Source organism: Vicugna pacos, chromosome 7 (assembly GCF_048564905.1).
Source record: "Vicugna pacos chromosome 7, VicPac4, whole genome shotgun sequence".
NCBI classification, from domain to species: Eukaryota; Metazoa; Chordata; class Mammalia; order Artiodactyla; family Camelidae; genus Vicugna; species Vicugna pacos.
This window is the reverse complement of record NC_132993.1, coordinates 24,200,152-24,214,717: the sequence shown is the minus strand read 5'-3', so window position 1 is coordinate 24,214,717 and position 14,566 is coordinate 24,200,152. Positions and strand designations below refer to the sequence as shown.

Below are 14,566 nucleotides of genomic sequence, written 5' to 3'. Positions count from 1 at the left end.
TTGTCCAGGTTTTTGTGTAGACACAAGTTTTCAGTTCCTTTGGATAAATGCCAAGGAGCATGATTGCTGGGTCATATGGTAAGAGTATGTTTAGTTTTATAAGAAACCACCAGACTCTCTTCAGAGTGGCTGTACCATTATGCACTCTCACCAGCAATTAATGAGAGTTCCTATTGCTTCACATCCTCATCAGCGTTTGGTGCTGTCAATTCCAAATTTTGGCCATTATGATAGGTGTGTTGTGCTATCACATTGCTGTTTTAATTTTTATTTCCCTGAGATTCTAGGGTCTTCTCAAACCTTTTCTGTGGGTATATTTTCTCTGAACTAATTGCATCCAAACTCAAAATTAGAAGTATTTGCTGGTTTCTTTTTTCCAGAGCTTTTACTGTCTTTGCTCTCTTGTTCCCTCTGGTGTCTATCTGCAGTACTGCAGGTTCTCTGGAGCTGCTGCAAGCCATCCAGCTCTCTTACAGCTTCAGCGCCCCCAGGCTTCTAGAGTATGCCGGGTTCCTTCAGTGGTCTGAGTTGGGTGAGACAGAAGCCAGTCCCTTAGACTGCCCCCTGAAAAGTCTGAACATTGGCTGTATGGTCAAATCCTCTCTTTCTCTCCCTAGGAAGAAGTTGGGAGCTGGACATTTTCTCCTGGTGGTATGAAGCTGAGGTGGGGAAATGGACTCAGGTGAGTGAACGCAATGAACCTTCCTGTTAGCTTTGATGAGGCTGGTATGCTCACCTGGGGTACAGAATCCTCTAAACTTGCTTCCGGATTTCTCATAAAGAGCATTGGTCCGTGTATCATTGATGAGACAGTATCTCTATGAGGGGAAGGATGACCCTCCTCTAGTCAGGAATAGTGCGTGCTCCCGGGCACTGGAGCCCTATGGAGGGGGGAGGGGTTATTATCTGGCCGTTATTGTCATGGTGAAAAGTTAGTAGATCCCGCTTCATCAATGTGTACTCGTTTTATCTAGATCCTACTCAAATCTGTGAATGAGATTAGAGAAGCTAGAAGAGCTGAAAGTATTGATTAACCATTGCAGCTTCATCTCAATGTAGAAGGATAGGTTTTGGAAGTGAGGGCCAGTACATATTTGTTGGGAAATCAACTTACATTTTTTTCTGCTCACTAGATGTGATTAGTCCCTGATGAGGCCAAAGTGAATAGCTTTCCTTTATACTTACTTTATTCTATTTTTCAAACTACCTTAAGAGATCATTTAAGGTTTGTTTTTTGTGTGTATAAGAAAATAATACATCCCTATAGGATAATTTAAGGGGATAATATGTACTCTAAATTCTAACCTTTAAAAAGTTAGACTGATTAGTAAGTGCCTGCTTCTCTCTTTTCAGTCCTTAGACCTATTAAAAACTCAGTCAGTAAATGGTTTCATGACAAGCAAAAACTGGGGAAATAACATTTCCAGTGAGACCCTGAAGGACATGGCAGACTGGCAAATGAAATATGTAGGTCAAGTAATATTTGCTTGTTTTCAGAAAATTTTTTAGTTAGCATATCTGCATTACTAACACATTTCAGCAAGATTAAAAAATTAAAAAATTAGAAAGCCAAAAATAATTTTAGTCTTTAGTTGTTTAAGAAAAACATAGCTACACATTTGAAAGTTAAACTAAAAAAAAAAATTGCTTTGTCATATTGGTAAAAAAAAAATGGAATTTGAACGTCATTTATTTAGAATTTATCTACTAAATTATTTACAAAGAATTTGAATACTGTGTTTTTACACAACTTCTTTCGAAGTTGTGAAAGCAATTTGATAACTCTATGATTCATATAAAAATAACTATAATAAAATTCCTTATGGAATTAGTACCATGGGAAAGACATAATATATTACAGAAATTCAGAGGCTAGAGTAATCATTTCACTGGACAGGCTGTTAGCTCCTGAAGGAAGGAATCGCGTGTATGTTATATTGCATAACTAGTGCATATTACAGGAGTCCAGGAATAGCTGAATGTGTGAATAAGAAGGTACTTCTTTGATACGGTGGTTCAACTTAAGCTGTGTCATGACTTTCAGAGAAAGAAAGAGGAGGCACTTTGGGCAGCATGAGTAGTACTTTGAGCCACATTAGAGGAAACTATACAACATATTCTGGAAGCAATTAATTCAGCTTAAGTGCAAATTTTATGTGATTAGGTTGGCAGAGTAGTACGTGAGAGCCACCTTGTAGAGGTTCTTTACCCATTGTTCACTAGGAAATTGGGAGCTAGGGAGGTTTTTGAACAGGACAGTAACAGGACTAAATGACCTATGGAAAAAATTAATCTGATAGAAATGTATAGGGTAGAATGGAGGTAAGAGAAACTCATTAGATAATTACACTGTTTGTGGTGAGCGTTAACAAGGGCCTAAACTTAAGTGGTGGTAATGAGAAAAGAAATGAAGATATATATGAAAATACATAACGGAGGTGGAATTGTTAAGACTCTGTAACCAACAGGCTATAGAATAGTGACATATAAGAAGAGAGAATTTAATTTTTCAAACCTGATTCAGGTAGGACATTTTGCCCTGATCCGAAACACTGAATTCGGAAAGAGGGGCTAGTTTGAAGGGAGAAGGAAAGATGTCACATTTCCAATGCCAACAGGACACTAAAGTGAGGAAGTACACAAAGTACTTGGAAAGACAAGTAGAATGGTAGGAGGGTGTTAGCGATTCAGGTTTGGAAATTGCTTGTCAAGGTGTGATCGTCAGATCTTTAGAGAATTAATGAAATATTAAAGAAGAGAGGAGACGTGGAGAAAAGGAAGCTAGCAAATACTTTGGAGAACGGGGCCGAGATCCAGGACCAGGCTCACTGTCATGAGGTTGCTGCAAGGTCTTAGAGTAGAGACACCCAGGCTCTGGGAGCAGCTTTGCTTCTTTCCCCATTCAGCCTTTCATGACTCCCTGGAACTAGTTTCCCCGAAGGAGAAGGCTTTTTTTCCATGAGTGTTTTGTTTGCTGGCTTGTTTGTTTATGCTCCAGTTGTCTGGTTTGGCTCTGTTTCTTGTAATCCCTGCCAAAGTGTCTGAAGTCCAGGATGGTTCTTGCTGAATGACTTCCCCAACTTGGTCTCATCAATTAGGAAAAGGTTACCAGTAGCCCCTTCTAGCCCCTGCAATTTACTCACAGTTGCTACCTTATTCGTCCTTCATTTACATGGAAATATTTTGTGTGCTAACCTCTGGCACAGCTAAGTCTCGGTGCACAAGTTAAGTGTCCTCCGCAGACGACACAACTGTTACGTGTTTATTTCCTCACGGCGGGGCTGCGCAAAGAAACAGGGACGGCGTCAAGGATGTTTCTTGTTGAAACAGTTCTTACTCACGAGTGGTTAGTCACTGCATTAGACTTTTCACCAGATTGTAAAGCATTACGTGTTTCTTCACATCTAAATCTATGAAGTATTTTATTAAAAAGCAGTTTCTGTGGTGTTGGTTTCTTGTCTCAGTTCTATCCAATGTAAGGACAATATGTAACTCACAATGTGATAATTCAATATTATACAAAAATACATCTGCAGTTATCTATATATGAATAATTGTCTTAATAATTTTTAATCTAATAAAACAGTTCACATGGTATGTTTAATAACACTATCCTAAACATATTCCCACTTGTCATGATTAGCTCATCAAGAAGGAGTTATGACTTACTTTTTTATTTGAAATTCACGTACCTGATTATTTATAGTAGTATTTAAATGACAGATGCAGCATTATCCAGACAAATAATGAAGAGGGTGTGAAATAGGCAGAGAATATTCAAATGCTAACCTGGAAAAGCCTTTAAAATTAAAATCAAAACTTTCCTCTGAATTTTGTATTAGTTGAATTAAAAGATAAGCAATATTGAGGTATAGTAATCTCATTAAATGATAAATGAAAGTGTGACAATTACTGAGAAGGCTATCCTGGTGCCACCATCTTCATATAAATTACCTTTAATCATAATTTGACTGAAGATATAAAGGCCATTCGTATGGCAATTTTCACATAGCCATTCCTAATACTGACCCTTAACAAAAGTAAAGGAAAGAAAAGTTAAATTACAGTTGAACCAAGGCAGATGCATGTTCAGTAATGCAACCATCCCGGGCACATAGCTGGTCTAGTATTTTGACCTTATGTTGGGATAAGACTCGGAGAACTCCATTCTAGAAGAAAAGATTTTAACACTTTCTTAATCTATTCTTAGTTTTTTCTTTTATAATAGATTATTTCAGACTATTTTCCCTCATTCTGTTTTTCAACATAAATTTTTTTTTCTAGCTACAAAGTAACCATCACCAAATTTATGACTGTTAGAGCATTCATACACATTAATAAATTTTGCATTTAGTGTCATGGCTGTATTTATCCACTAATATAATAGGATCACTATACAATGTAACAAAAGATACTCCAATTGGGTTGAGACACACTTTGTGGTAGGAGTTAGCAAATAGTGCAATGAGCAACTAAATGGGGAGGAGAAATATGCAATTTTTAAAACTTGAAAAAGAAAAGCATTCATTTAAATGTGTTTTGGTGTGGACTTGTGTGTCAATGGCACAAGTCTTCTACCTGGGAAGCTAATATATTTTTTTATATTTTAGAGTTAATGGGAAAGGGTAATCATGATACTAATCACCCAAACTGAGGCTTTGGGGAATGAAAAGGGGCATTTATTAATTGTGATGCTAGCAAAATAAATGTAAATTGGGATTGTCCTGGGCACATTGGACTCACACTGTGATCCCGAAAAAAATGGTTCTTTCAATTAATTAGCTATTTAAATAAAGCTTTTTGATGTCTATAGCTTCTCTCTGAGGTGTTTAACTTACAGATAATTTAATTAGAGCTCTGTTGCAAAACTTTGGTCAGAAAAGAGTATTCACACTTTCAGCTCCTTATTCCCAGAATGCTCTTTCTGCATTATTTTCATCCTTTGGTTCACAGTGAAATGATCATTTTCTTACATAAATCTCTTCTGCTCACTCAGTCTAAAGGAGCTCCACAATTTGAGCTCCAAAAGTAAATACAAAGGAACGCTCTTCAGTAGAATGTAAACACATACATGCAGAGGGAATGACACATAGAGAAAATGCTACTTAGAAGCCATATAATGATTGATTCAGGCAATAATCATTAGCGGATGCCAAAGCAATTTGATGAGAATTGGTTAGGGTACAAGATATTTACATAGTCTCAAAGATTCTCCCCACAAGATATTTAGTAATACAAAGGGAAACAAATCAAAAGTTGAAATAATCTGGGCAAAATTTCTTTAACTATGTGGTCAAAGTTAATATCCAAATTGAAAAAACTAGTACTAGGTGCCCTCTGATGTAACACATTGAGGAAGACACAGTATCACTTATGTAATATCTCTTTTAAAAAAGCATAGTCCAAATCTAATCATGATGGAACAGTTGAGAAACACAAACTTAGGGAGAGCTCTTTAAAAATGTCAATGTCATGAAAGAGAAAGAAAAGCTAAGGAATTCCACAGTAAAGGAGACTAAATCCATAATGCAATTAAATGCAATGCATGATCCTGGGTTAAAAAAAAAGAAATTTCTATGAAAGGTATTATTGAGACAGCCGATAAAATTTTCATATGGACTGTATGTTAGATATAATGTATCAATGGTAAATCTCCTGAATTTTAAAATTACAGTGTGACTAAGAGAATATCCTTTTTTCCTAGGAGATAAATGCTAAAGTACTTAGTGATGAAGGGTTATGACCTCTGGAACTTACTCTCAATGGTTCATAAGAAATTGGAATCACACTAGTAAGAATAATGTATTAATCTGCTCAAGCTACCATTACAAAAAACTTTAGACTGAAGGGTTTAAACAATAGAAATTTATTTTCTCACAGTTCTGGAGAGTGGAAGTCTGAGATCAGGTGACACTGTGATTGGAGTCAGGTGAGGACCCAGCTTACAGAGCTGCCTTCTCACTGTGCCCTTACATGGGACAGAGAGTGATCTGGTGTCTCTTCCTTCCTCTTCTTATAATCCCATCATGACGGCCTCACCCTCAAGACCTCATCTAAACCTAAGTATCTCCCAAAGGCCCCCATCTCCAAATACCATCATGTTGGGAGTTAGGCATTTAACATATAAATTTTTGGGAGACACAATTCAGTCTATAGGAAATAACTATAAGAATGTTTAAGTTTATATATGTTTAAATATATCTGGAAATACCTGTAGAATATATGTGTGTGTGTGTGTAGGGAGTGGGAGATAGAAAGGGAGCAGAAGGAGGAGGAAGGGGAGGAGGGGAAGGGGGACAGGAAAAGAGGAAGAACAAAGGAGAGGAGGGGAGGGAGAGGAGAGAAAAAGGGAGAATAACGTGGCAAAATATTAACAATGAGAGAGTGTAGGGGGAAGGGAATATGGGTGCTCATTGTAATGGTTTTGCAACTCTCCTGAATGGCTGAAGCTGAATTTTTTTTTTTTTACAGTTTAATAAAAAATTGGGTAGGTGCCTGTCATCTTATTATTGTCTCTCCTAGTGGCCTGTTCTTTCCTGAGGCACCTGCTACACTTTGAGGTTTATTTACTGGCTTGTTCATTTGTTTCTCAACCGTGGTCCATATTTGGTTGTAATTTTATAACTATTATATGACTTTTTCTATATTCTTTCTTTGGTGCTAGTTAAATGTAAAGCCAGGAAAAAAATGTGTCGAGGAGCAGTATTTGCTGATCACAGAGGAGAGATATGTATCTGTAACCCTATGATGGGAATGACAAGGAGAGTCTTCTGACTCACTTGACTTCACAGATTGACAAAAAGAACTGCAACTGTTTCCAAGCAAGAAAGTCTCCATTAATTTGTTTTTCTGTGTTGGGGTGCAAACGTCAGTGGTGCTGTAATTATCTGTCTATCCCGTTTGGGTAGTTTCCTGTGTTAACAGTGTATCTCAGTAATATGCTGCTTTCTTTAGCTCTTTAATAAACTCTCTGTTGAAACATGAAGTGGGATCACCGCCAGTGTTGGAAAGATCACTGAGTTTATGGATTCATAAATCACCTTATAATGTCTGAGGCAGCTTTAATTTTTGAGGATTAAAATTTATATTAAATATTATATATGTGTGTGTGTGTGTGTGTGTGTGTGTGGTGTTCTGCAATGTATCTTACGGGTCATTTACTTCAGTGGTTTCTGACCCAGAGACCAGTGAACCCTAGTGAACTGTGGAATTAATGCAGGATTTCCAAAAATACATCTCTGGCACACTGCCTAAGCACCAAATTAACATCTTTTTCACATATAGTCTTTTAGTAGTATAGAGATGCTCTTATGGTTGCAAAAATTCATTTTTGAAAGTGTTATATAATTCATGGCACCAATTTATCATGTATTTCTTAATAAATATTGAATTTCCAAGTATGATCCTAGAAGAGTCTAAAATTTTTTGAAATTTTAAAAGAAGTCCTTTCCATTTTGCCTTGAAGGAGGGACGAAATGAAGTGGGTTTGGAGTGGGGAAATATATTTTAATATTAAGGAAATATGACAAACCGTTGATATCTGTTACAACGTTTGTTGTATGGAGTGCAGAATGATTAAACATGTTTTAAAATGGTTTAATAATTTTTTTAAACGTTCTTATGCTTGAAAACATGAGCACCCTTATCTTTCTACCCCAAAAGTTCTCAAAGTGCAGTCCAGGGTAACAGGGGCTACGTGATCAAAACTCTTTTCATAGTGGTACAAGCCTTTGTATTTCATAGTAATACAAAACTTTACTTGCTTTTCATTCTTTTCTCTCATGAGTTTCCAGAAATTACGTGGCATATGATTTCACAGCAAATGGAATGCAAAAGCAGACAAGGATCCAGCTATCTTCTGTAAAACCAGAAATTAAAGAGACATAAAAATATAAAACAGTGCCACTATTTCACTAATTTTTATCTTAGAAAATGTAGTTATTTTGACAAATATATTATTTCATTAACATATAATAAGTTTGTCATGATTTTAAATAAATGAATAAGCAAATGCTTTTAAATTTTCTCAGTTTTCATTTCTAATGAGTAAATATAGGTATATAGTACACATACCAAGTTCTTTGCAGCTCTCAGTACTTTTTAAAACTGTGAAGAGAACCCGAGACCAAAGAGGTCTTTACTCACTCTTTTAGTTTATACAAATGTACTCTCTCTCACACTTCCAGAAGGAGGTTGACTCTAGCACCTTGTTGGTAATTCCGACTTGAAGAACTTAATTTTCAAAGTCTCAAAAATAAACGCTGTAGTGTTGAATTTTGCATCTCAAAGTTCTGTATAATAGTTTATTTGGTAACGTGAGAAAGTAAAAGCTTAATAAGCTGTGTTCTCATTTTATTTCCAAAGAAGTAACTGTAAGCAATCAAAACTGGATTGGATGTTTTGCTAATGATTCAACATTCCCTTCATCCCACCAAATATACCTGTCTGTAAGGAGGAGGTATTATATGGCTGGAGATTTCCTTCATTCTGACTTCATAGAGCCTTGAACATATCTTAGCCATCTGGCTAATAATAACTTAATACTAGATTTCATGGTCGTATGACTTGTTACTGATTTGATGTCCTTTTGACATCAATTTCCATTTACTCTGATGCTTATAGATGTCACATATGACTCCAGTTCGACCTAATGGCTAAGAATAGACTGGATCGAATGGGTTAGATTTGTCATTTGTATCCGTGAGATGGCGCTCAATATCCAAAATGACTGTTACTTTCAGCAAGAGAATAAACGTGCTGCTCCCCAGGAAGAAACAAGGGGAAAGAGTTCCCCTTTTCAGGAATCCGTTGTTTGTCTGCTGAACAGCGAAATGATGCATTGTTGCTTAATTGTCCCTTTCTCTTCCTGTTATAGCTTAGTACCACTCCTTCCAGAATGTGACTAGAAAACGCAAGAAGATATGCAGATCTGATCCATTTGAGGACAAAGCAAGAATGCTAGTGAAGATACCCAGGTGGTAGCTCCTCATGTGGGAAAAGGGCACTCTTAAAGAGCATGTGAAAGCCATTATAGTGACTCAGTTTACCGACAGAGACACTGCAGAGAAACAAAAGGAGGTCAAGGGCAGGCCCCACACAACACTTTCATTGAGGGTGCGGCAAATGGAGGGAGAATTGTATGTTTAACCCTCCCCCACCCCGAACTGAAATTGGTCTCAGAGCATCAAAAGAATGACAAATTGGAAAATTATCCCATGTGGCTTTTTCCCTAATGGTGCTTCTCTATCCATGAGTGAAGAAGGTGGCATTTCGTTTTACTATTTAAAAAAAAAAAAAAGCCACTCTCTTTGTCCTCCACATTTTGAATTTTTTTTTTTAAGGGTCTACCTTTCACTCAGCAGTCAGAACCCATGCACGCTGGTTGATCTCAAAGAGAATTTTCACGGTTTCACCTCCGCCCAACACTTTAGGAATGATAGTTTATTTCTATGTGGTTTCCAATTAGGGTTTTTCTCTTGGATGTTGCCTTCAGCTCCCCCTCTTCATCACACTGGTGGGTCGGTGTCAGCACACACGCCAACACCACCCCTGCAAACAGCACCTGCTCTAGGTACTGGGGGTCTCTGCTTATCTAGAATGAGAATTTGGGCAGATTTGCTGAGGGGAGAAAAACAGGATGAAGAGATGCTGGAAAACCGCCTCATCAGAAACTGTGTACTCTGAAGAAGGTTGAGAGAGTCATGGTAGTTTTTTCTACTAAGCACAATATGGAAATATTAGAGATCTAGATAAAAGCTTTAAATTTAGATATTCTGGTGGAAATATGAGGGGCTTCCATTTTTCTTCCAATTTTATGAAGAGGGCTTGGAAGAATAGGAAAGAACCGTGTCAACCATGGTTGACATGTAGCAATTTTCTTGGAGGAAAAAATCCAAAGAATAAAATTAAAAATCCATGTAAGGAAGTTTGGGAATTCTCTTCAGGCTGAGAAGTAGTCTCAGATTTCAGACCTCAGTCTGTAGATAATTATTTTCCATGCGATCAAGTCACTTACTCTTTTCCAAGTCACTGGTGTCCAATAGGCAAAACTGAGCTTTAAAATGTGGGGTTTTTTTTTTCAGACTATATAAGGATTCTTTGGACGATTGAGAGCGCTTGTGCTGTTACTCCAATGAAGTTGCACAGTGGGCGGCATTTGGAATAATTAGGTTTAGGTTGTTACCATCCTGCAAATCTTTGGCTTCTCAAACTAAAACACATCAAATTGTGAAACTATGGTCACCCAAGAGCCTCAATCAGAATTCTGTGCTTAGACATATTCATTATGACAATTTTTTAATTTACAATCTGAAGTCCTAATTACTGTAAACACCAATGTAGTTAACAGTTTCTCATCTCTGATGGGTGCAAAGACCCTTAACTGAGCCACAGGGACCTTTTCCCCCATGATAGATGGCTCTGCTCCTGTGCATAGGAAAACAGGTGCAGTAAACTATTGTGGTCAAAGAAAAGGGACTGACCTGACCATCTTCCATAGTTTGCAAGGCGTATTTAACTGTCATTGCTGTTGTTGTCACCCCTCCTTGTACATCATATAAATGATTATTATTTAACTGTTAATAAATTAATAGTGCATCCAAATATTAACAAGATTTCAGGTTTTTTCTATTAATGTTTTAACTCAAATAAGATAAGAATGCTGTCTTACAGATAGAAGTAGGCTTAGAAATCTTCCATTTTTAACTAATCATTTTATAGACTAGTAAACAGGCCTAAATTTTAAAAATTATTAAAATTACTATTACTAAGTAATTATTATTCTTGTTATAAGGAAATGTTAAAAAGCAAATTAATAATAAAAGTAGAATGTAAATTCTTATTCTGGAACTTTTTACTGATTATCTTTCCACTACAGCACACTGATTACCGTTGTGTTTTTTTAATGGAGATATTTATCAGCCTCAAGTTCCCCATAATTATTAATTTAGGAACAAAGACTTAATTTAAGCATTAAAGTCTATGAAATTTTAGCCAAGCATTTTAACAGTATTTCAGTTTTACTACTTAAAAAATATAACCTATTACTTTGAAGATAGTAAAGTGCAGACATTATAAACGATCCCTTATGTTCATGACAATACCAGTAATTCCTTAAAAAAAAGTACATATGTAGGTATGCATATGTTTATCTTTCAGGAATGTCATCCTTGAATAAAGATAGAGTTCTAAAATTTGGTATACTTTAAAACTATTCAGAGTGGTGCTCATTAAAAGAAATTTTATACGTGGAATGTTGCATATTTAAGTGGGTTGATGAAACAGCTAGAAAGACAAGGAAGGAGGTTTGTTCCATTTTGTTTTCTTTCAAGAGCAGAGTGGAAAGTGAGGTGTGAAGTTCAGAGCTATGTTTCTTGGTTCCATTTTGAAATCACAAGTTGATGTAATTTTCTTGATGTGTATGATTCCCATCATTTAGAGTATTTCAGGAGGTGTTTCCTCCTGTCTGCGTCTGTTAACATGTTCACACAGCCTGCCATCCGGGAAGGAATTTTCCCTGGCAGCCATGACCTAATTTCAAGTTTCTGGCAGACAAAGGCAGGCAACTGACAGCCCAGGTTTTCCTATTTAGCATATTAATCATCCACATTTTTAGCATGCAGCCATGATAAAAGGAACCCTGTGAAGGGTTTGCCAGCCTTTCTGAAATCAGGCTGATCACACCTCTGTAGACCTCAGGTTTTCTGTGCATAATTTCTTTTTTGTAAACATCTCTAAGCTTCCAAAATTTCTGCCTGGTGTTTGGCTTGAACATATGCTCTGTGTAATGGAAAGTGATTGGACTCCAAAAGGAGATGCCAGAGTTGTTTACTAGCATGTTGCCTAAGCAGGACTCTTTGTTAATGACCTTTTCTTTTTTAACCTTTTAATTTTTTTTCATACTTGTTCCTGTAATCCAAGAGAAAGCATTTCTTTCTTCTAAGAGCAGAAGCAATGCTATGGAGAGCCAAATGAACCATTGCACTATTTTCTGATCATATGCATTCTTAGTGACAGAAAAAGAGACACCTTATTAAATTAGCGTTCAAAAGCTTATGACTTACGTTGGGGAAAAATGTCAACTTTTGAAAATGGTATAGAATCTATTGGGATTTCCTGGAATATTTTCCTATTTTATTTCTTAGTAAATACTGTTAAATGTTTGCTTTTTTTTTTTGCATTTACAGACTCCAGGAAATGAAACAGACTATTTTTTCTACAAGAAAATATTATTGGGCTTATTTTAGTGACTTCTAACTTGCTTTGTTTGTTTTGATGGCGTGATTCATGGCCAAAACGCCTTTTTCTCCTTTCAAGGAGCCTTAGGCTACCAGTGCTCTCCAAAAGGAAGTTTAATAATCAACATATCAGCATTTTTAACTATCAAGTTGAAGATTTCATTTCTCTTTGAGAGTTTAGGTAAAGGTCAGTGATAAAACTGATGGAAAAGCAAAAGACAGTTCTGAGAAGTTGTGTGTTTTTTTCTTTTCTGTGTCTTGGGTTCACTTTTGGCTGTGCATTTTTTTCTCCTAGAGGCATTTACGGAGGGAAATAAGCAGGACTCACCAAACAGAGCTGATCTGAAGAGAGAGGCAGTTGATTCAGAAAGAAGGCAGAAGAATTAACTGCTGGTAGTCCAGACACTAAAAGTTACGTGAAGATAAGAAAAGATAAGAGATTGAGCATGTGCAAGAATGGCTTTCTTAAAGACCACAGCTTAAGTTTGTGATTTTCATTCTCCTGTCCCCTAGGACAGCCATATTTTACCATGTTATACATAAATAAAAATGACTTCCAGGCTTCTTTGATTACAGACTGAATTACTCTGTCACAGGATGACGAGCAATGACAAATAGGTTCCCTGTAGTGAAAAGTCTGGCAGACCCTGGATTCTCAGTAAGACGGTGAGAGGAAACCAGGCTGACTTCCCTTTCATTCATACTGTTTCACATGTGGGCTAGAGTACTGTCAATCTCCATTATATCATTAGGTCACCTGGAAGGTCTTATGTTTGGCAGGGCAATGTTACGTTTCTGGGTAATTTTTCCGACTAGCAACCCAAAGCTAATGCAGCTGAATTTGAAAGGCCAATTAAATTACAGAAAAGGCTTGCATCACATAAATGTGTTTTGCCCTCCTGTCAAGATGGGAAAAGACATTCGTATTCTAATAAGAGCAATGACAGAATTCCATTTTCAGTCTATAGACCTTTTAATAGGGGCTGTACAAATCATTGAAATGATGGGGTTGGCTTCTTTATTAGTTTTTATAAAACTTGGCAGTCTCTCTGTACATTACGAATACTCTTAACACCACATTGATTGTATGCATTGGCTAAATTGCCTGGGCACTCTTTCTAAATACAGCTTATTCCTGGAGGTACAGAAGACAGGAATCACAAGGCCATGCAGTTCATCGAGGTAAAGGACTGTCTTATTCATAGTTGTGGTCTTCTGTTCGCCACGTGAAAGAGTCAATAGCTCTCTGAATTAGTGAATATATAAAGCTGTGAGTTAATAAAGACATTTCCCCAGAGGAAGATAAGAGACCTGAATTCTTCTTGTGCACATCAACTGACACCATTAAGTAGTTAAACTTGAATAGCTTGAAAGCGTGGGGATCCAGGATGAAGAAAGGGCATTTTTTACTTACATAGGGCATGCCATTATGTAATATTTTCAGTGTAGACTCAAAAAAGAGGAAAATGTAAATCTGCCTCCTTCTTCACCATATGCCCTAAGGAAAAAAAAAATCACAGATGTCAAAGAGAACACAGGCTGGAAGGAGTAGATTAGCTAGCTTTTAGGACCAGAGTTCTTCCCATTTATAGATCAACAATAAATCAAAATACAGCATTTAATGAGCATATTAGAGAGAAAAAAAGCTATTGTAAGATGCATGTTTAAAGTAAACTTAACCTATAAGTACTTGTGTTATAGACCTTAGATCTGCTCTTACCCTTGGGCTTTTAAACACATTATTTCTTCATCCTTTCTACTGTTCTGATTTGTTCTTTAGAACTCATGTGTGTCGTCACCTCCTGAATCCTCCCTGGTTTCCTGGAGGTCTCTTCTCACATCCTCTAGCAGCATATTACACATGACTCTCTTTCTTTTATATTCTTTTACTCCATCTTTCATAAGCTTTTTGTAGTGCAATGCTTCCCAATTTATTTTTATTTTTATTTTTTATTGAAGTGTAGTCAGTTTACAATGTTGTGTCAATTTCTGATGTACAGCATAATGTTTTAGTCATACATATTCATACATATATTCATTTTCATATTCTTTCTCATTATAGGTTACTATAAGATATTGAATATAGTTCCCTGTGCTATACAGTAGAAACTTGTTGTTTATCTATTTCATATACAGTAGTTAGAATCTGCAAATCAGGAACTCCTAATATATCTTTTCTGACCGCCTTCCCCTCCGGTAACCATCAGTTTGTTTTCTGTGTCTGTGAGTCTGTTTCTCTTTTGTAAATAAATTCATTTGTCTTTTTTCTTGATTAGGATGAAAACACTCAACTACTTTATTGCTGGAAATTCACCCTTCCTATTAGTGTC

At 36.6% G+C, this 14,566-nt stretch overlaps 1 long non-coding RNA gene across 1 annotated transcript; it reads left to right on the top strand.

The window, feature by feature from the left end:
* The first annotated feature begins 470 nt into the window (after positions 1 to 470).
* On the top strand, positions 471 to 12,799 carry LOC140697545 (uncharacterized). Its single transcript, XR_012074689.1, has 3 exons — positions 471 to 532; positions 618 to 682; positions 12,532 to 12,799. It is a non-coding gene; the product is annotated as an uncharacterized lncRNA (long non-coding RNA).
* The last annotated feature ends 1,767 nt before the right edge of the window (positions 12,800 to 14,566 follow it).